General features: G+C 46.6%; 1 protein-coding gene across 1 annotated transcript in view; it reads right to left on the reverse strand.

Moving 5' to 3' along the window:
- Window positions 1-6873, reverse strand: part of CCNI (cyclin I) — a 33698-nt gene extending 26825 nt beyond the window's left edge. The window contains exon 1 of the mRNA XM_042796906.1: window positions 6719-6873. The gene's annotated coding sequence lies outside the window, so the exon portion shown is untranslated. The remainder of the gene's footprint in view (window positions 1-6718) is intronic.
- Window positions 6874-23459: the final 16586 nt, after the last annotated feature.

A 23459-nucleotide genomic window follows, 5' to 3' on the forward strand; every position in this document is an offset into this window, starting at 1 on the left:
CAGACACCAAGCTGACTGTGAGCCAGCAGTGTGCCTTTGCGGCACAGAAAGTGCATGCCATTGTGGGCTGCATGAGGAGGAGTGCTACCAGCAGACTGAGGGAGGGGATCCTTCCCCTCTCCTCAGCACTGGTGGGGCCACACCCGAGTGCTGTGTCCAGTTCTGGGCTCCTCAGAACAAGAGAGCCATGGACAGACTGGAGAGGGTTCAGTAAAGAACCACTAATGTGATGAAGGCACTGGAGCATCTCTCCTCTGAGGAAAGGCTGAGGGAGCTGGGACTGTTCAGCCAGGAAAGAGAAAGTTTGGGGATGAGGGGTAGGGTGGTGTGGATCTTACCAATATATAAAAATAGCTTAAGGGAGGGTGCAAAGATGGAGCCAGGCTTTATTCAGAGGCGCCCAGGGGCAAGGGGCACAAACTGAAAAAGAGGATGTTCCCTCTCAACCTCAAGACCACTTCTTTACTGTGAGGGTGAAAGAACATTGGCAGAGGCTGCCCAGAGAAGTTGGAGAGTCACCATCCCTGGAGATACTGAACAGGCACCTGGACATGGTACAGGGCCACTGGTTTTAAGTGGCCCTGCTTGAGCAGGGGGGTTGGACAAGATGACTTTCAGAGGTCCTTGCCAGCCTCAACCACTCTATGGTCTTAAGGGCTTTAGGCTCAAAGCAGCACAGTTGTGAGGGCTCAGCTGCAGGCCCAGGGCAGCTCATGGGTTCTTCAGGCAGCAAACGCTGAAAGCAGAGCAGGAAGGCTTTAAAAGAAAAAAAGGCAAACCAAACCTGGCATTATGTAATGTCTCACTGCTAGTCTCCTAAAAGCAACACATGTAGAGTATGATTCACTTCTCCCATCACCAATATAACTTGTTATAAATCAACAGCAACTTGAAGGAAGTCTGAGGAAAATCAAGCTCAGAAAGTATGAGTGAGCAGTAATTTCATAAAATAGGGCCAGAGGCTTTCAAGCTCATAAAAGCTAAGTCTCTACAAGCAAGGGCCAACAGGCATTCAGAATTTAAAGCATCGTGCACCACCTTTTGAGTAATATAATCCCCTGAAACCAAATAAATACAATGGCTCTATGGGCAAAAACACAGAAACAGGATTCAGCAGTAGTTCTTTCTGTCTTTCGGCAGTACTCAGTCATTAACATAAATGAACAGCAACAAAACCAAACAAGTTTATACCCAGTACAACACCCTCATCCAAAAAGCGTGTAACTAAAATGGCTTGATTCCTCTTCACAACAACAAAAGAGAATTTTATATGAAAGCATAAATGCTCACCAAGGCCAACATTTTGCTTTGCAGATTCCAATTGGCTTCAGGGTAAATTATCAGTGATTACAGCTAATATCAGGATACAGTGTGAGGCACTAAAAAGAGATAATTATGAGGAAATGAGGAATTATCTGCTGTTGAAACAATAGATCAATTATGAGGTACAGCACAGTAGCTGTAGAGCAGCATTCTTAGGCTCTGAGGGTAATGTCTCCTCATTCTCATCAACCAAAGAGAACCCACAGTTAAAATGCTTAATTATCCTCCAGGAGCTCAAGCTTGCTGACTAATTAGCCTCTTGTTGAGACAATAAAGAAAAGGACCTAATTCCAATTGTCTGCAAAAACAGGATGGCATGGGCACAGTCCTGGCTCTTCCCTACATACTCATTTCTCCTCCCCAACCAGTACAAATGAAACAGCCTTGATACCCCCAGTTCCAGACAACAGAAACACAGTCCTCAGCCTAAAATAAAACAAACTCAGGGAAGGAAACTCTGGGAGGTGAGGGTACTGATAAAGAGAAAACAGTATGTCTGAGGCAGTATGTAATAATGGCAGCTAGAGTGCTGCTACTGCTTCCACAAGGTGTGTTGTACAAAGTCCTCCTTTGCTCCTATCAACACAAGTACAGGCACATTTGATGTGCTTTCATAAATGGAGACTAAGCTGCATGTTATTGGTCATGTTATTACAGCAGTTGCATCCCTAAAGGAAGCAGGCTTCTCAGCTGCATAGGAGCAGTTAGGAGCAGTTAAACCCCAAGATTTACAGTCAAAACTGTTAGGAAGGTAAAGGTTGAAGTTTTTGGGACTGAAGTCCTCATGTAACTGTAGTCAAGAGCTACCCCAGCCAAGAAATAGGATCTTGCTGTGTACAGCAAAATACCACCAAAAAGGTGCAAAAGCCTCTGGCAAATGGGTTCATCCAGCACATCCCATCATCCCAGTAAAGAAAATGTTTGATGTCTGGGCCGATGAGCAAAATGGAGTATCTGCAGTAACATGTTGTTCCCGAGTGAGCTTTTAGATGAGTTTATTGCATAGCAAGTGCAAATACCCATTATGGTTAATAAATCAGTGTTGATAATATTGCAGTTAGCAAACACACAGGAAGGGAAAATTTCAGTGTCTGCTTCATACTAGGATGGAAGACACCTGAGATTTTCCCTCCATCTGAATGACTTCACCTGGGTTTTTTGGCATTTGAAAATAGCTACTGCTATGCTGAATTCTCAAAAAAAAACCTACTTTCTATTCTCAGTGAACCAGAATCTCCCTTGAAATCCACCTTCTTGATGGCCAACCCGGATTTCCTGCTTCTTCATCAGAGTACCTGGGTTTGTACCTCCTCTAGCACCTCTGAAAGTCACACGAGAGAAGGAAAACAGGTACAATTTGTTCCTTGGCAGGTTAGCTCTAGACACCCATTTTAGATCTTGCAGAGGAAGACCTTCAGATCCCACAACCGTGTTTCACCCAATCTGGAGATACAGCTCTTCTCCTTTACTCACATTCTGCTCCCTGATTGAGCAACTGAGTCCTAAGGGTTATCATTTGGCAGTTAAAATATGATGCCTAATTTTCCTGAAGCCACTGGCCCTGCCCAGCCTTTTTAAAATCTATCTCTGGCAGGCTACGGAGCAGTGTCAAGTAAACTGCAGATTGTGTATCTATCCACTGTATCACCCTGTTTAGATGGATAATTTACATCAGCATGACAGCTGCACCAAATCTTATTTCCTAAAAAGTGCCACGTGAAGACACAAACATCAAACCTGCAAATATATGTGCTCCCAAAAAGCTAGTTCAGCCTGAGGTCAAGATTAATTACCGCTTTAACCAGCGCACTGCTACAGGTGTGCAAAGGCAAGCATCTTGCACCCAGGCCCTGGGGGAAGGCATGCTCCACTGCACGAACACCATTCACCTTCTCACTTCCGTGGCCTGCATGAGGTATGCTAAGAAGCAGCTGAGCACATAGAAATTGAGAAGGGAAAACGGACAAGACTATAATTACAGGGGAGATGCTCAAAGCTGGTAAAAGTTAAACACTTAGGTCCACCTACTGACTTGAAAAGTTTATCCCTGGGCAATGACACAAGCAAAGGCAGTGGCATTGAGAAGCCTCATGCTTGGCCTGAAGTCTTTAAATTGATAAAGGTCTGTAAATATTACTATAACAAATAATCTGCAAATAGGAAAACACATTTTAGAAAGTAAATGTTGATCGCATCAGCGTGTTAATATAAGAAGACAGACCTGTAGCTCTCGATACTATGTTGCCCTGGAAAACAGAGGTCCAAATACCAGACTTGGCCATTCCCTCAAAGCGATGCCAAGGCCTCGAGGGGATAGGGATACAGGCCACTGAGCAACGACCGTTTCCCTAAAACTATTCCTGAACCAACCCAAATTCCCCTTTAGCACCTGACTGTGCAGAAGAGTCCAGAGGGGAGGGCTGCCGAGCCAACCTGAGAGCTGTGAAGAGGCATGTCAGTGCCCTCAACTGCATCCAGGAATGGCTGCTGACAGCAAGACCAGGGCAGAAACACCCCGCAGGAGCACTGCTCTGCTTGCCACCCGCTGCAGCCCCCGGGACACCTCCGACGTGAAACAGTGGGAAAGGCCGGCCCCAGCAGTCATCCACTGAGCAGGAACTTTTGTGGAGAGGGTCCTGATAGAGCAAAGCTCTTATCATGCAACGACAGAAGCAATCTCAGAGTAATTTTAAATAAGGACTCAGAGCAAACAAAGCACGGGACTCGGAAATAATCCAGAATGGACACAGTAAAAGGAGCATCTAAGTTCAGTTCTGACATATCAAACTACACACAAGCTCTAAATAGGGGTGAAGGATAATTAAAAGTATATATATATATATATATATATATACACACCATGTGAAAGTTCAATTCCTGCTGGGGAGAAGCCAAAAGATCAGCTTCCCACATCCCACGGCAAGGTCTGTGCTGGCACGGATGAGATCAAGCCGTCCCCCAGCCCTACGAGCCAGCCTGACGACTTCAAAACCAAAACTGAATCTTCTGCAGGGATCATCCAAAATCAAACCCTCGAGACAAGGAAAAGATGCTGAGATTTGCTTTTTGAGAGAGAAACTCCTACCCAGCCTTACCTGGCAAAGCCTGGGCTCCAGGCGAATCCCCCAGATTTAAATTGGGGCAGAGGCAGCAGTCAGCCCCAGCTGGCGGGGGAGGGCAACAGCCACATCTGCTACCCCTGCAGGGAAGAGGTGAGAGACACTCCAGAAAGGGGAGCTTTGCAACCACGTGCCTTTTGCTCAATTTAAAACATTTTGTTAATATAAAAACCTCAGCCTTCTGTCTTCAGAAGGGGCTGCGCCACGTACAAGCTGTTGCAGCACACCACGGAAGGAATGTTTGAGGAGCACACAAAGACTGGTGCTGAAAAGCACTTTTAAATTCGGGCTAGAAACAGTCTGCCTTTTAACTCCCTTATTTTTTGAGCGGGGAAAATGCGGGACTGCTCCTTTTTCCCTCCTTCACAGGCTCAAAAGAGGAGAATAAGGGAATGGGATTTTCTCTCTTCGATGGACAAGTTTTCAGGAAGATTTTTTGCAAGTCTGCTTTCTACCCCCAGCATGAAATAAAGGAGTGAGGTTCCCATCAGATAAGTTCACCCCTTTGGAGAGAGATTTTTTGGAATGCAACACCACTCTTCTTTCAAGAAAACTTCTTCCATTGCAGGTGAGAGCGCAAAGGAGGAAGGGAGGGGAATGCAGCCCGTTTCTGCAAGCAAAGTACACGGAGACAAGAGGACCAAAAAACAAATTACGTGCGCCACGCCGTGTCACCCGGCCCAGGGGTGTGACAAGCAGTCACACCCGGGGCACAGATGGGCTGCTCAGCCCTGCGGGGGGGGGAGAAAAACAAGGGACAGGGCATGGCACACCTGCTGTGCACACACACTCACACACACAGAGCACTGCACACCCGCTGTGCACACACACACAGAGGGCATTGCACACCCACTGTGCACACACACACACACACACAGAGGGCATTGCACGCCCACTGTGCACACACACACACAGAGGGCATTGCACGCCCGCTGTGCACACACACACACAGAGGGCATTGCACGCCCGCTGTGCACACACACACACACACAGAGCACTGCACACCTGCTGTGCACACACACACACACAGAGGGCATTGCACGCCCGCTGTGCACACACACACACACAGAGGGCATTGCACGCCCGCTGTGCACACACACACACAGAGGGCATTGCACGCCCACTGTGCACACACACACACAGAGGGCATTGCACGCCCACTGTGCACACTCACACACACACACAGAGGGCATTGCACGCCCACTGTGCACACACACACACAGGGCATTGCACGCCCGCTGTGCACACACACACACACAGAGGGCATTGCATGCCCGCTGTGCACACACACAGAGGGCATTGCACGCCCGCTGTGCACACACACAGAGGGCATTGCACGCCCGCTGTGCACACTCACACACACACACAGAGGGCATTGCACGCCCACTGTGCACACACACACACAGAGGGCATTGCACGCCCACTGTGCACACACACACACAGGGCATTGCACGCCCGCTGTGCACACACACACACAGAGGGCATTGCATGCCCGCTGTGCACACACACAGAGGGCATTGCACGCCCACTGTGCACACTCACACACACAGAGGGCATTGCACGCCCGCTGTGCACACTCACACACACACACAGAGGGCATTGCACGCCCACTGTGCACACACACACACAGGGCATTGCACGCCCGCTGTGCACACACACACACAGAGGGCATTGCACGCCCGCTGTGCACACACACAGAGGGCATTGCACGCCCGCTGTGCACACTCACACACAGGGCATTGCACGCCCGCTGTGCACACACACACACAGAGGGCATTGCACGCCCGCTGTGCACACACACAGAGGGCATTGCACGCCCGCTGTGCACACTCACACACACACACAGAGGGCATTGCACGCCCACTGTGCACACACACACACAGGGCATTGCACGCCCGCTGTGCGCGCGCGCGCGCGCACACACACACACACACACACACAGAGAAGGGCTGCAACAGGGCCCGGGAGCGCTGCACGCACAACGCTTTGCACAACGCTTTGCGCGCTTGGCGCGCGCGCAAACGCACACGCGCCCGCACAATGCACCGCTGTCGCGATGCGCTACAGGAGCGCGCGCTTCGCCGCACACGCACCCCCCACACCCCCCGCGCCGTGCAACGCGCGCCTTACACACCCACGGCCGCGCACACGCAACGGCGGCTTCGCACTGCACACACCCCCGCCCCTCACCCCCCCGCCCCGGTGCCCTGCACACCCGATCCCGCCGCGGGGAATCCACACGCACACGCACCCCCCGTTCCCGCCCCGTGTCTCACCTCCCCTGCGTGGCGGCGGGGTGCCCGGCCATCAGCACCCCATGGCGGGGGGGGGGGGGGGGGGGGGCGGCGGGGGCTCCTCCGCGGCGCTTCAGCACCCTGCGGGCCCCATCTCCGGGGCGGCGGCGGCCGGCGGGCTCATGTCGCCATGGCGGGGCCGCGGCGACGGGGGAGAAGGGGAGGGAAAAGGCGGGCCGCCGCCGCCGCGGGGAGGGAGGGGGGGGGGGAGGGGAAGGGGGGGTTAAAATAAAATAAAATAAAAATTAAAAGGGAGGGGGGGAGGGGGGGAGCGAGAGGCAGCCCGCAGCCAGCCGCTTCCCGGGGGGGAACAGGGAAGGGAAAGAAGGGCCGGCCCCCCCCCCCCCTCAGCCCACCCCCGCCCGGCAGGGGCGGGGCGGGGCAGCGCCGCGGCGGGGGCCGCCTCTCTGCTCGGTTCGTCCCCGCATACACACGCGGGGAGAGGCGCTTCCCGCCGCCGATGCCCGCGGGCACACGACTCGGTGCCGGTGGGGGGGCGGGGGGGGGGAGACGAGGACGGACCGACAGACACACAGGACGCGCGCGGACTCCCTTCCCTCGGGCCTCCCGGCGGAAGGATCGCGGGGAAACCGCTTCCCCGCCGTCCCTCCGCGGCGCCTGCGCGGCTGTGGGGAGCTGTCCCTCCGCGGCGCGGCTGGGGGGGGGGGGGGGCGGTGTTTGGTGTTTCTTCCCCCCTCACACGGACACGGCTCCGGTTTCAGGTGTGAGGGGGCCGCGGGTCGCAGCCCGGGCGGTGGCTGCGGTCGGGGAGCGGGAGCTGGTGGGCTGTCACCGCCGCGCTCCCCCCGTTCCCCTGCCCGCGGGGGTGTGCGCGCCCGCCGCGCCTCTCCGCTCCTTCCCGCAGCCCCGACGCCAAAGGAGATTGAAGTTCGCCCCCCCCAGCTTGGGCGACGCTTTGGCAGCGGGCAGGTTAAAGCTTTAAAGTTGCGTTTAAAAACACTCGCGAAACGGGAAGCGCAAGGCGTTTGTTTACAAACACCTTCTGGTGCGGACGCTCAGGAGAAGCGCCAAGTTCCCGTGTCTCCCGCCCTCCCTTCGCTGGGCCGGAGCTCCCTGCCCACCCCTAGAGTTTCCTTATTTACTGCCGTGAAAGATGTAAACAGGAGTCTGCCCTTAACTTGCTTTATTTAATTAGGCCTTCCCCCAGCAGAGTGGCCTGCAGGAGGGATTCACTGTCCTTTTTCTTCTCTTTTCCAGAGGGCAGGCTCTGTCTGGCAGTCCTGCCGACAGCAGAGAGACCAGAGATGCCTCTCAAGTGCCAGGGAAGCCGGGATGTTTTCTCACAGCTCCATTTATTCCTTTTGTCCGCTCAAGTTGAGAACTGGACAACTAAACTTGTGAGTGTTCAAATTTTTTGTAATATAAGTTGAGGGTTTTTTGTTCTTGTTGTTTTTTGTTTGGTTGTTTTTTTCCAAAGGAGTCTGGGGATCTGTTATAATACTGTACAGTAGAGACCAGGAACAGAATAAAGACTTTGCATGAAAATCCTGGTGCTGTGAAGACGAGTGGCAAAACCTTGCTGTACCACTTGAGGTTAGAATTAACAGATAAAAGAAAGAAGTTCAGAGCAAAGGCAGCTCATTTTCTTTCAACTTCTTCCAGGATCTGTACTTATTAGCTGATCAGACAGCACACAAAGGAGGATTTCCTCGAGAGATAATAAGCACAGTGACATAAATCAAGCATAGAGAGAGCATAGATTTTTTTTTTTTCTATTTATTTCCTGACAAATGAACTCTGAATCAGTTTGCTAAAAATTCATCTGTCATAAGCATTTTTAACCCTTTCTCCAGTAATTATCAGGCCACACTAATAAGACTGAAATTAATTTTTGCTGCAGCAGCCAAACTCCTCTATGCATAGGGTGAACTGCTTTGTGATTCAAAGCTTGCTGTGTGCTGCTGCCTTCCATTTTTCTTATTTTTTATCTTGAAATAGGATATGCCTTTTAGAATTATGAAGGTACAGAGAAGGGCGGGTCCCACTGGAATTTTATCTAGCTTTCCCAATTTCATTCTAATTCTTCTGGGTCTCGTTGTTTAAGGATCAGTGTTCATGAAGTCTGTAAAGCTGTTCCGGTTTCCCAAAATCCATTGGCCCACTGGTAGTTTGTGGCAGTGACCAAGGGAAGATAATTGAGCTGATGCTCCTGGCTGGGGAATTCTTGCTGGAAGTCTGACCAACACTGTCCTGAGATTGTTCCACTCCCACAGTTCTTGCATATTCTGACTATTTGCTCAAGGGATTTCCATCAGGGCCCTTCCCAGAATATTTCACATGTCAGCACCGGGAGCCTGAGGCAGTGCGGCACATCCTCAGACCAGAAGACTGTGGAACTGATGGTTTGGCAGGAACCTCTAGTGCTAACATACCGCAACAGAGCTCCTTTTATTCGTCTTGTGCTGAATATGCCTTCAGCTGGATATGTAGGATCACAGTCCTTTGTCCTCAGTAACGTTAGGAAGGGACAGTTGAGGCCGCACCCGAGTTGAAAGTAGCTCAATAAACTAGTCAGCTACCGGATCTATCCTCCTTCCCAAGGAAATCCTGGAGACTGAGGAGTAAGTCACCTGGCATGGGAGGGCCCTCGGAGCTGGTCGTCTTCACAGGGTGGTCACTTGAAGGCGAGGGTCTCCCAGGACCACGTCCAGCCTCTGTAGGCAGTGGCCTAAGTCTGGGCACAACCACCCAGGGGTCAAAATAGCAGCACAGTTGTACACGCTCTGAGAAAAAGTCACAGCGTGTGCCCAAAGCAGCGGAGGGTTATGGTGGGCAGGCTGCCATAAGCAGCTGCCAAGGCTGAGGGATTTAGGGAGACTGCTGAGAAAGAGATGGAGGCAACCAGCAAGAACTCTGTGTGTTTGGGCCTGTGGCCTGGGGAGAAAGCAAAAGAGACCATATTAAACCTAGGCAAAAAATTAACCTGGTGAGTGTAATGAAAGGCACCTGGAGGAAGGCCACTGAACCATCACAAGCAGTTGTTCCGCATGTAGGGGCTAGATGCACTGCACAAAAATCTGATGCCTTGGAACAGTGTAAAGAGCCCAAGTGCTGTGTCAGCCACGGGAGGGGTGCACTTCGGTAGCAGGGAGAAGGCCTATTCATCCCGGGGGCGAGGGGAAATGAAGCATGTCTCTTTTCAAGAGACGCGAGGGGACAACTGCATTGTCACAGGTACGGCAGACTCGCTGTCCAGGCGTGCGGGGGCTTACAGCAATATGGGTTGCTCTGGTCATAGCCAAACGAAGTGTGTCCCAGCCTGGCTCCCAAGACAGTGTGACAGTGCACAAGTGTAACTAGACTGGCGGCCGCTGGTCTAGTTACACTTGGTCTACCCTCTTAATGCAGGCTGGGCTCTAGGGAGGTGACAAACCAGTAAACATTCGACCAGATACACGTTGGTGGAAACAAGAAAATCCCACATGTAAGGCATTTGTAGTGCTCATCCAGTGCCTGATTTTTCTACCACTGAGTGAAGGGAAAGAAGGGACGCTACAGGATTCCTAGCCAAATCCCAGTATGTGGAAAAGGGAAGGACGTGAATCCTTGCAGCAGACATTTCTATCTGTGCTGTTTAAACACCCTTCAGAGGGAAAAACAGATGGTCTTGTGGTTTGGCTCTGTGTTCTGCTTTGGAGATGCAAGCACTATTCACTGTATGACTTTTGACCAGTCGGTTAAACCCACAGATGCAAAGGTTAATACTAATTTTCATATCCACCCAACTTACACGCACACAAAGTCCAGCATGGGCAAGCAAGCTTGATGAGTTCATATATGTATGCAGAGAGCAACTTCAGAACAAGGCTAAATTTACCCTCATGTCAGGTTGGTTGTGAGGCTAAATTAAAATATTTTGTAAAGCATCTGAATATCCCGAGGGGCTAGAGACATGCAGACTTTTAATAATAGTTGCTGTTTGGATTTAGCTGGTCAAGTTGAGTGTAGTGTGGCAGACTAAGCCTAGTTATTCCTGTGTTTGTGCTTTGATTCCAGCCATTATATAACTCAGCTATATTTATTGCTAACCTGAGATCTTTAAAATAGCAAGCCAGTTTCGATCAGCCCAGAGAAGGCAATATTGGTGTTGGGTTAGAGAACAAAGCACACAAAACCTTAAAAAATGAATTAAAAAGTCCTATTGTTCTTTTCCAAACCAATCTCAGACATAAAATTTGGTGAGCAGCAGAGCTCTCGGCAGAAGTCATGCTCCTCATGAAAGAGGAAGAGCCTGGAGCATTTGTGCTGCCTGCCGGTAGGCAGGCTGAGGTTGGGCCGTTGGTGGAGGAAGCCCTTGCAGAGGATCTGAGTGCCCACCAGAGCAATCAGGAGAGATGTGTACGCTGATAGCACTGAAGAAATACCATACTCAGGGCTCAGAAAGACTTCATGGAGGGAGCTCCTTTTTTCAAAGACTAGAATGAAACAGGCTCTCAGGAAGGGATTTTTCAAAAGCTGCCGAGAAAGTTACACTCTGTTTTCTTTGTCTAGAGGCACAGTTTGCAAAACCATATTGTCAAACACTGGGAAAAGCAACAGAAAGAAATTAGGAGAATCCTAGCAAATAGTTTCTGGTGAAATTACCTGCGACCAAGACTTTGCCCAGCTTCCTGGGAGTAAGAGTTCATCAAATAAAAATCATCAGCACATAGGAACTCTCAAAGAGGAATGAAATGGGTTTGAACACTGAACCTCTGTGAAAACTGAACTATCCAAAATCACTAGTTATTTTTTCAAAATATAAGACTGTTCTACCTTATAAGTACATTAGCTATGCTTGTTCTTACAGGCAATAATGAACTGCCCTTTGGAAAAAAAAAAAAAAAAGATCTAGTATTCCTGAAGTATGTGGCATAGGAAAAAAAAAAAAAAAAAAAAGAAACTAGATGCAGGCTTCTTCATTTCTTTCAGCTTAAAATGTAGATTTCCACTGCAGCTGGACAGACAAACCCTGGCTTCAGTTTCACAAGCAGAATTCAGCTGTTCCATGCATGAAACTGAAGCTAAATTTTTGTCCTGGCATGGAACAGGAACAAGTATCTGGGCAGTAAGAGAGACTAGCAGCAAGCAAGCCCCCTTTCCAAAGTACTCTACATTGGCTTACTTTTTCCAAAACAGATGAGGAAAAAAGCAATGTAAATTCCCTATCGAAATACTTGTCAGCTTTAGAAGAAAAAAGTTTAACAAAAAAATAAAATGGCTTGCACACTAAGTGTCTCAGATACCTAAATCCATTTTTTAATAAAGAGCAGCCATGGCTGCGTGTAGCATGCATAGTCAACAAATTGTGCAAGCATGCAATCTGTTCTGTCTCTCTTAAATCAATTGTCCGTTTTAGTGCTCTCCCTTATCAGAAGCTATCACCTGTCATGCAGGGAGAGGCAATCTCAGGTATGTAGCCATTCAGTTTTGATTGTCAGTCTGCAGAATCACATGTTAAAAGAAGTCTACTGCCATGAGAAATCATCATAGGTTGAATCCCAGGAGCACCAGATCAAGTGTAACATCTTCACAGCCTCTTAAGGCTTCATGGCTTTACCACGCTGCTTTCCAACAGTCTCTTGCAACTGCTTCCTAACGGCAGGAATATAAATTATTTACTAGGAAAACAAAGCCTGCTACTGGAGCTGAAGAAGATTCCCTTACTATCTCTTCCCACCACAGAACTTCTTGAAACACTGAGACTTCTGCTTTCATCCAGAACAGCAAAATACATGCTTATATTTAGGAAATTAAGTACCTCTTCCACATTCAGTGATTAATTCGGAGAGGAGGACTGCCGGCACTAAATTAAACTTTTTACCTGATTTACTAAGTAAACAGCCCCATAATGTAATTTTCTCAACCAGAACAGATATTTTCTGTGGTTCGCTTTACTATTTGGAAAACGAATCTATTCCATTTAACTCTGTAGCAGTAAAACCTTCAGACTGCCCCCCTCACCCTAGGGATCACACCTGTAAATCTCCCGTTCTTCCCAGAAAATAGACAACTGGTCAGAAACACATATTGCAACACACAGGAATGCCAGCAGCATATAGGAATGTATCTCTTTGACAGCATTTCCAATTTTACCCTTTTAATATTCGCAGTGTGAGTGATATAGTGGAATAGCTAGCTGATAGTAATATTTCATGCACCTTTCTCCTTGATTTTGTTTCATGTATATGATCTATGTGCCTGAATCCAAATTACTATAGGGAAAAAAAAATCCTTCTTAGTTTAACTGTCTGTATCCAAACCTTCTTGACCCACCCTTCTAAAGGATAAAAGAGTGACCGATTTTCTAAAAGCTCTCTTCAAAGAGTCATCATTTGCCATTAAGTTAAATTCTTGTATAATTTGAAGAGATGTGTTTTCTTGAATCACTTTCTAAACTACAGTATAATTTCTTATGCCCTTTCTTAATAGTGCTAGAAGCAAACCAGTGGTAATACAGCAATACAGGAGAAGCAGAAAACAACCTTCTTTTGTAACCCAAGATCAATGTGTAAATAGGAGTTATAAACGCAAAGGAGTTAACTGCAATAAATAGTCATAAAATCGAAGAGTAACTGAGGTTGGAAGTAACCTCTGGAGGTTTTCTAGGCCAAACTCCAGCTCAGAGCAGGACCCACTTCAAAGTTAAATGAGGCTGGATAGTTTTCCACATTGCACATAACAAAGCCAATGGGTAAGGGCATGGGAACAGACATCAAGGTAAATCAAGACGACGACAGCTGTGTACTCTGAGCATGCCTACTCCAAACAAGGCTTCAGCTAAAGCAACTTTATCATTGTCTTCAGGAAGGGAGAAAACGTAACCGTACCTTAAAAATTCATTCTCTCTGGCTCATTTAATACAGGCTTTCTTATATTTTTCCCTTTCAGAAGATAAAAATTTTGTTTCTTTTCTCCATGTGACTACTTAAAGACAGTTGACGTTAATTACTTGACTGTGGTTATACTTCACTGCAGACAGCATCATCTATAATTGGATATTTTATGTCCTGGACAGCATTGTAGGCGTTTATAATATTGAAAAAATGAATAGTGTATCTGACATTTGTATACATGCCTTTTTAAATGGATAATTTGCTGCCCAGTAACATAGTGACTTGCACTTTTCTGTGTGGGTCAGGACCATGTTGACTGACACTTCTTTGGATAGAAGAAAGGTTGCAGATTTTATAAAAGTGACATACAGTTGCATTTGCTAAAAATCGCCTGGCAGCACAATTGGATACCACAGTCTTCGTTTCCTATGCTCACGGCTAGGGCCTGGCTTTTCTCCCACTGAAGGAGATGGAAGCTTTGCCACGGACTGCAGTGAGAGCAGGAGTAGAGCAGACACAGATTAGGCAAGGTGTTGGAGGATTTTTTACACACCCTTTAAGTATTTAGGGAGCCGTGTGATATGTGAGCCTCAGTACAAGGTTAGGCAGTTTGAACTCTTGAGTTAGACCCAGATATTTCCAGACAGGCAGAGCTACCTACTGACTGTACATCTGAGAAAGTACATCTGAATTATTTCTTCTGGCAGCTATCAAGAATATGTTAATGAAATGTGCCTGGATATGGTAGCTTAAGATAGAAGTATGCTGGAAATGTTCCTGCAGCTGTTACTTGGAAAACATCTGTGGTACTGTGCATGGAAATTTGTACATCTCTGTTCACACGAGCACAGAGCAATTAATCTTGTGAAACTAAGTATAAGTTGTTATTGGGAAATACGAGAAGGACATTATGCACCAATGGACATGAAATGACTAAAGGTAGTTATCATTTGGAAAGAGAGGGGGAAAAAATTGAATATTCCATTGCTGGCACAGGAAATACAGTGAGATCAGCAGGCTCTGTGAGACTTGAAGAGAACTCCACCGGCTAGGTATTTGAGTAAGAACAACCAATCTACTAGACTTGAGGGGTGACATTCCTTACAGTTGAAAAAAACCTTCCATCTGTGATAATTTGTGACAGGCTGTGTTTGTATGGCCTAATAAATGGATGAAGATACAGGTTGACATAATTTCTTATTTACAGTTAATGGTTATCCCTATGCAAAGTATAAAAGATATTGCCCCAAAGTACTCAATTTTAGCAAAAGACATGCAACAAGGTAAATTTAAGAAACCCTGGGAAGGGGTAACAAGATCTACTTTGTTTACAGCACCTTAGATAATTAAGGGACTTTTTCTCTCTTGAGGTTTTCAGATCAAGCCTGGGTCATTAGAAAGTGTGCTTGCTGAAATGCAATGGCCTGTTGTATTCAGGAACTCAGACTGAATAATCTATGAAAAGCGAGTGCGTAAGGAGTCATCGGTAACATAGCAGAGTGTGGCACGGTGAGAAATGAGGGGGGATATCTGACTGGTGGCCAGAAATTTGTCACTGACTGCTACTGAGGCAGGGTTTCTGCTGAAAGCTGATGAGGCATAAGCTGCAATGTGTGACCCGTCATGTTCTCTCCCACTAGCCATGTATGACCTCTGTGGGACAGAACACCTATACTTTGCTATTTTACCTATTTTCTCTCATGCTACTTGCATTGCGTGATTAAAAACCAGAACTCAAGATGGACGTATCTTCCTCTTGTTTCCTGGAAGCTTGTACAAATGGTCTTTTAGCCTCTTAGTGTCTAATCCAAACTGTATATAATAGATTTGAACCATGTTAAATCTGAAAATAAATTTGAAATATCCGTTCCCAGTCCTCATAACCGAATGCCTTCTAGCAAATCATGTTATTCAACAGCTGACTGGTTCTACAGTCAGAAAGGTGATTGTTCTTTTCTTGGTTTAACTTTTAATGTCTAATTTAAATTCCATTTATGCAGAATCCCTATGATTTTGAAAATGCCTTCTGAAATTATGCACAACTACCTTTCTAAAAAAATACTTTAAAAAGCCTTAAGTACAACATTGCCTAGAATTATCTTGTCAATTAAATAAAAGAACCCACTTGAAATAAGTGACAAAAATACACAGTGAATGAAACGTACTTTCCGGTAACAAATCATTATTAAAAGAGACCTTTAAGCAAACTGCTAGTTACGTGGTCATGCTTAGACAAGCACAAGGTTATTGAAACATACGGCTTCCTTTCAGACAATTTAACTTGCACTGAAGGCAAATTATTGCCATAAAAGCACCGAAGCACGTTGCACAGGCCTTTGGTGTAATTCTGTTGGCTTCTAAAAGATTACGCTTGCTGCACAACAATGTCAGTGGAATCAGAATTGGGTCTGCATCTTTGGCTGCCATTCCAAATAATGCCTTCAACATCTTCCTGCAGAAAATCTGATATTATTATCTAAAAAAGACCGGAAGCAGTATTTTAATAGACTTGAAGAGGCAATATAGGTTTCTGACAATAGCTGTAATGGAAAACAGTGAGACTTAGCCAGCTCACAAAGAAGCTGCAAGGGAACCAATTGAAAGGGTACCGAAACCCACCCGGTGCAGAAATCATGAATAATAATTGTATTCACTGGATAAATTATGAAGTGTGTCAGAGATTTGAAGCCTTTCCTGGTTCCTTCCTTTTTCTCAGTGCACAGAGAGTGGAATTTGAACAAGGTGGGGCAACAGCAACTCGTGAGTAACAAATACTCTTGACGTTGCACCAGTGAAGTCATCCGCAAGTGCCTTCCCCTTCTCACTGTCTTTACGTGAGGGTTTGCACAGCTGTGGGCGGGTAGTTCTCCTTTCCTCTTCTCATGCCAGAGCCGTTTTCAAGGCCTCCAAAATGAGATTTGATGATGTTACAAAAGTAGGTTGCACTGGACATTGTGCTTGCAAGCGTGGCAGTTAGCTCCTTAACACCACTCTAGATCTTTTCAGCTCTGTGTAGAGAGGTCTTAATGAAAACACAGGCAGAGAATCAAGCTTGCCGAAGAATGCCGCTCACTCTCCAGCCATTTCCTCACGCTCTGTCGGTAGCAGGGATCACAGATAGCTATGGTTACCAGCATACTGCACATGGACTTGCTCAGAGCCATGAAATAATAGACAGGGGCCTATCCATGGTGTTATTTCTGGAACAAAATCCTTCGCATCGGTGAAAATTCTCAATGAAGACTTGGAATTTCCTTCATGAATCAAGATTTTAACACTACAAGCAATCCAATTTTTAGCTGTGTTGTTCCAAGTTTTATGCCAGCTACTCTGCAAGGAATAAGAACGTTTTCTGGGAGAGATCTGGTTTCCAGTAGACTTTTTGATCTCTCTCTTCTAGTAACCTCATTTTGGGAGTTGGGATTTAGGTTTCTCTGTTGTCAGAGGGGATTCAGAAATGCCTCCTGACACACTTTAACGTCAAAAGTATCTCTGATGAAACCAGTTGAAATGGGTGGGCAGGAGAACACTGCATTAAAACAGCATGAATTGGATGAAAAAAGACCAAATGTTAATTGAGGCAGGGAAAACGGAGGTCAGAAGTAGGCCTCTTCAGCACTTCACATCAATATTTCATCTCCTCTAGAAGTCTCATGCTGCTCCCGTGGCAGTTAGCTGTAGTTTTGCCTTCTTTGTAGTAGGAAGTTTTGGAATTTGAGTTATATAGACACACTTCCTCTTGTCCCAGGACTGTGATGCAGCTGTGCTGGTATAGGGGTACTTATACTGATATTATGGTATAAATACAGTAGGGGTTTTTTTCACTAAACAAAGTATGTCGTATCAGTACATGGCAGCTTTATAGCAGCTTAAATGCATACCTAATTTTATGTGCATGTAAATATCTATAACCCATACAAGAATGATATGTGCTTCCTCTAAATATACACTGGATTTCTAGGGTACATATAACCAGCTCAGTATACAACCAGGCTTCTTTGCATCTGCCCTGTCCCAAAAATGCAAGCTGCTTAGCCGAAGGTGCCCTGCAGTCAGCCGCCTGTGGCAGGCCTCACAGCTTAATAAAGATCCCAACGAAGAAACGGCACTTCCAGGCTCACTCTCTGGATGCATCCGAGAAGCATTCCATCAAAAAAATAGGCAAACTTTGCCTTTGCAAATCAGCAATACACCTAAACAGCCTAGATGTGCTGTTACAAATTTTCTTCTGTAGGCTGACTTGAGTTTTCCTTTATGGTGGGCTTGCTCTTGTCATGGAAATTCTTCTCTCCTAATGTGACAGATACTCTTGACCCCTAGCAGTGTTTTGGTTTGGGCTCACTAAGGAGCAACAGACCTCACGCCCTGCCATGAACCTTCAAGCTGGAGAGCTCCTGGCTCACATACAAAATGAAGGTGCCTCAGAAAAAATATTTCAAAAGGTGGTTTTAGAGCCCCAAAATGCAAGATAACCAAAATACAGAACAAGATACCAGAGCTAAATGAAGACATCTATCTTGTCTATACTATTGACTAGCAGGCAACTACTTAACTTTATAAATATTACCATCAGGACGGGCCCAATTTGAGCTCTCCCTGAGCTGCAGCAGGACTGCACGCCAGGCGACTCTCCCCTTGAGCCACGACGCCTCTCAAGGTCTGAAATTCCTTACCTGAGACTAAGAGATCCTTCCTTGCCCAAGGCGGAGAGGTCCCCTACCCGTGACAGGTCCTTGGCGAGTGACTGATAGCATGCTGAATTAATACGAATGAAACATTGCTGATCCATGTAGCTACTCAATTATTATAAACTTTGTATAGATAATTCCATTAGACATAAACCGTTGCCTGAGTCTGAGAGTAAGATTGGCCCTAGCTGCACCTAGGTTCCATAAAGAGTTTAGAAAGCAAGGAGGTCCACTCTGAACCTCATGACTCAATGGGAGGGTCTTCCTTACCCTTTGCATCTGCAGCCTCTGTGCACCGTTCTAACTCAAATTTTCCTTTTAATGTTTCTTCTGTGCAGTAATTAATAAGGTAAACCTTGCCACCAAACTTACCGAACCTTGGTAGACCCCTGTTAAGCTCTGTAAAATTCCATCGAATTTAACATCTGTCAAATTATTATTTTACCTCAAGAAAACATATTGCTGCTTCTCTCTTTTGAGTGAGGTGCCTTCCACTCACCCACACCTACCCACTAACACTGTTAGATGCTATTCCTGTGCTGGTTTGCCATATGTTGCAGCAGCAAGACAAAAATCACGTCTCTAACAGCTTACAGTCTGTCCTAAACTTATTAAGTTTCCACTGATTTGTGTTTGGGTCTTGTCAGCTCAAAATATTTGCTGCTAAGTATAGCTCCCTTCTCCTGAGCAAACAAGCTGGGTTTCTTTTTTTTCTGCAGCCTCCCTTCCTAATTTCAACAGCTATTTGGAACTCGGGGTGTGGTCACCGAGACAAACATACAGGCACTGTCATTGCTTGTTTGTAGATTTGTTGGTGTTGCCAGTGAACTTTTCCCCCAACAACAACCTCATATTGAAACGAATCCTTGATCGGCGAGCCTTGCTCTCCTCCTGTCTTTTAGGAAGCACGTAATAAATCTGAATAAATTCATTTATTTATGAATTCTGAACTTGACCAGCTTCCACGAGCACAAGGTGAAAAGTGTGAAATTACACTCCTCTGTACTGGAGACAGGAGCTCTACCAGTGGGGACATTTACTCCTATGGCTACTAGAGGATCAAATGCTACTCTCCTTTAGGGGCTTCTGACAGGGGAACAAGTTTTAAATTCTGGCAGATTTACAAATCATTTCATCTCCTAGACTTGTTCCCTCACAAAGGGCCCAGTGAGGGAAAGCCTGTGCAATGGCTTCAGTTTTGATAGCTTTTGTCACCAGGTGCTGGTCCCACTGCTTCTAAAAGCAACAGAATCTGCAAAATATTTCTCAGATACATACATGTATGTGTGTGTGTGTGTGTGTGTACATATACATACGTATGTAGCCTTTATACGTGTTTTCTAATACGTGTATTTCTGTATAAAAATGTACACACTGAGGTAATATTATTTGCTTAAAGAACATACTTTTACTTCCCTCGGTTAAACTGAAAACACCCAACTGTCAAATCATCCCATTTAATTAAAACAGAGGGTTTGTTTTTTTTTTTTTTTCATATGATGCCTCTTAAGGAGTTATGAAAGAATAAGCAGCTCTCAGGGGGGGAAAGGATTCTTAGGGCTAATCTCATTTGAACCAGGCTCTCTTGATGTTTGATACTTCACCCATATTCTCAAATAGGCTTGAATTATGTTTGAAGAAAATGCTAATTCACGCATGAGCTGTTGTCTCTTCCGTCATTGCAGAAAACAAGGATGTTGGCCAAACTAGACACATTTTTTTCCCCCAGAATTAGGTGCCAAGTCCCTAATCATCATAGAGCAGCATCTTGGTCTTACGGGAAGAGAAGTAGCCACAACTGTGTGACTTCTGTTTTCCAGTTTCCAGCACTGTTGCTTTCCTGGTGTGGCTGTCCTCCGGACAGGTATAATAGGATAGCAGTGGGGCACTTAGATTAATTAGTGGCTGTAAAGCATGTGGAGCTCTTTGGTTAAGTGGTTCAAAGGAAACTCCTGTTCTAAGTGACCCCTATTGTTCTTACCTGGGTGTCCAATTGCTGTGCGGGCAGACTGCTTGTCTAGAGTGTTAATTACCACGTGTCCCTTAATCATGAAGGTTTGTAATCCCATTTCAGTTTGGAAATCCACATGCCGCAAGGCCCAATTAAGATCTCTGATATCATCACCTGCTAGTCAATACACAGCTATTAGCCATCCATAACTATTACCAATGAATTGCTGTGCAGGCGTGCCAGGACAAGTTTTGCCAAACCATACTGGAAGATAGTTTAGCAAGGCGAGTGAAAATAATACCTATTTAATTTGACAGCATTGGAAAGGCTCACATCACAACAAGTATTTTTATTTAGTTTAAAATTTGCCTTGCAGAGGTTTTCGGTATAAATCTTCATTTTTATTAGGATCCCAAAAGATTTCAGATGGGTTTTCTTCCAGTTCTAATTCCTTTTTTTGTTGATTTCACACCAGCCTTCTAGTTCGCTGTAACTCTGTAATTCCCCTCTCAAAGGCTATCATCACAGTTTCTAAATAATGAGTGCTATAGCATCTGTAGCTATGGAATTTATAACTTTATTTTCACTTACTGCATCTTTACATTACCAAAGACTGTCAGGAAGGAGCCGCTATTCTGTAAAACACAGCATGTTACAGAATAGATAAATTGTGTTTCCTCAAAATACTGCAAATGTTTCTCGTTTCTTCCCAGACATACACACTTCCCTTAATCACAAATAAATGCCACATCGAACAAAAATTATTCCTTGCATAAGTGAAAAAAAAACCCACAATTTTATTTCTAGACCTTACCACGACTCCTTGTTTGACCACAACATTTGATTATTCCGCCAGGTCCTGACAGCATAGGGAGCAGACTAATTTTCCCTGTCTAAAACCCCAAAGCTGGTGAGTGCATCAGTTATAGTAAGGATTCTTGGGGTTTTATTTGTTTTTTTTTTTTTGCACGATGCTGTTGTGTCTGTTTTACTCAGCTCTTTGCAACAGATCAGTTAATTATAGAGGAACAAAGATGGGGCAGGGATCCTTCTCTCCCACTGTAGAAAATGAGTCCTGCTGCTGCAAGGCTGCAGAGAAAGCGCTGTTCAGCCATGCTCCTGTGACGGATTTTCCCCCCCTCAAATTACGCGATATATGAATGACAGTTTTGCAGAGTGTTCTATTAGGTTTTAATTAGTAAAGGGAAGGCAATGTATGTGTTCAAGTAGATGTCAGAATTAGCATTTTTAGAATTGTCATGCTATGTGGTTACAAAATCAATCTTTTTTTGCCTTTTAGGTAAGCCAAAACATATTCTGCTATGTGGCTTAATACAACAATCGGAGGAAGAACAACATCCATACTCCACCTCTGTGATGGCAAGATGCACTTCAGAATGGGGGGGGAGGAAAAAGCAGCTACTGCCAAGGGCATTTTGATAACAGAGACTGGAGCTCAGAGCCTCATCCTATAAACATCGCTTAGATGATGCCACTGCAGAGTCAGCTTGAAGTCAACTCCAGTAACAGTAACCAGTGGTGTTCAAGCTGGACCAGGTCCACAGCTCTTGCTTCAGAGCCTAAAACTGGTTGTATGCCTCATACAGAAATCAGTCACCATGCCAGTTCATTCACCTCGCAGGGACGCTGTGTTTAAGGGCGCTCAGGTGTATCTGACAGTACCTACAAGAGCACTCACCCGTCTCAGGAATATCCCGAGGAAAAGTTGTGCATGTTTAGGTAAATCCAAGAGAGCTTGTCATCAAAATAAACTTGAAGAAATTGTTGGCCATCATCACTGGCACAGCAGACAGGAACTGTGCCTAGAAATAGAAATCGGCATAGCAACATTGCTGAGTGTTTTGTAGAGAAGGCGGCTTATTTTTCCAGACTGTGACATGTAATAAACATTTTCTGTTTGTTGAGACTGTGGAACCTCACTAGATCAAGCTGAATGCTAATCTGCTTGAGTCGCCACCACAGACTTTTGTCTCCAGTATGTACACAGCACGAGCTGCTGTGGTTTCGTTGGTTTTGTCCTATGGCATTCGTTCCTTTGTGTTTGGCCACAAAAAATAGAACATGGAACGCGTTGAAACAGCCCCACAAATCCTCCAGACAATGACTTATTTTGTGAGATCCTGTTTTATCTTGTCATTCGGGCTATGTTAAGCTGCAGGCTGAGAAGCCCTTTGATGCAACCTCTGACTTGCAATCTGCTAGGAGCTTGATAGGCACCAGCGCAGCTTATATACACTTTATATATTAGGCGCCTTATATATTAAGGCGTTAGCCGTCTCCTACCTGAGGCATCAGACCCCGATTGGATTCACACTCCACACAAATGGGCTGTGACTATAAAGAGCAGCTTGGAAGTGCACGTCCTAAAAAGTGTGAAAACACCAGACTGTAAATAAATTTGACTCTTTAGGCTTTTAAATCCAGATGGGCGTCTTGAACCCTCACGAGTCAGCATGAGGAGAAAGGTCCCACACAGGCACCCGGGAGTTACGCCCATGGGAGCCGAGCTACCTCAGACCACCCACGCCCCTCCTCGGGGCAGCAGGTCAGCGTTTATCTTTATTACACCGCAAGAGAGCTGTGGGGACGGGAGGTGTTTGTCGCCGGCTCAAGCGGAGCCCGGCGGCCATTGCCGCGAAGCCGAGCGTCGGCTGGCACCCCGCGCGCCCGGCCCTGTCACGGTTGCTAAGGCCCGGAGCTGTAGGCGGGCCGGAGGTAGAGCTCGCCCGGCCAATCCGGAGAGACTCGTCTTTGGTCAGCGACCAATCAGCGAGCAAAAACACCCCCGCGGGGCGGGGAAGGGGAGGAGAGAAGCCGCGCCGCCGGCCAATCAGCGGCTGGGGGGCGCGGGCCAATCAGGGCAGGGGAGGGTTTGGGCGGACTTTTTAAAATGCGTCAGGCGCCACCGCGGCTCCGCGCTCGCGTCCCTTTAAAGGAGCGACGCGGCAGATGGGTTTGTTCCTCCGCCGGTGCCGAGCGCTCTCTGCGGGCGAGCGCGGCTCCCTCCTCCACCCCCGCTTCCCGCCGGGCGGGAGTGCCGCGGGACGGTCGCGTCGCGTCGCGTCGTGTCGTCATCTCCCCTAGCCCTCTCGGGGCGCCTACAGAGGGTGGGCGGCTGGGGAGGGACTATTTTACTTTCCCGGGGCGCCTCACCGGCCGGGCCTAGCAGGGAGCGCTCCGCGCGGGGCCATCTGCGGGCCGCCAGAACAAAAACAAGGGGGCGGGGC

Source organism: Tyto alba, unplaced genomic scaffold (genome assembly GCF_018691265.1).
Source record: "Tyto alba isolate M040663 unplaced genomic scaffold, T.alba_DEE_v4.0 Super-Scaffold_23, whole genome shotgun sequence".
Lineage (NCBI taxonomy): Eukaryota > Metazoa > Chordata > Aves > Strigiformes > Tytonidae > Tyto > Tyto alba.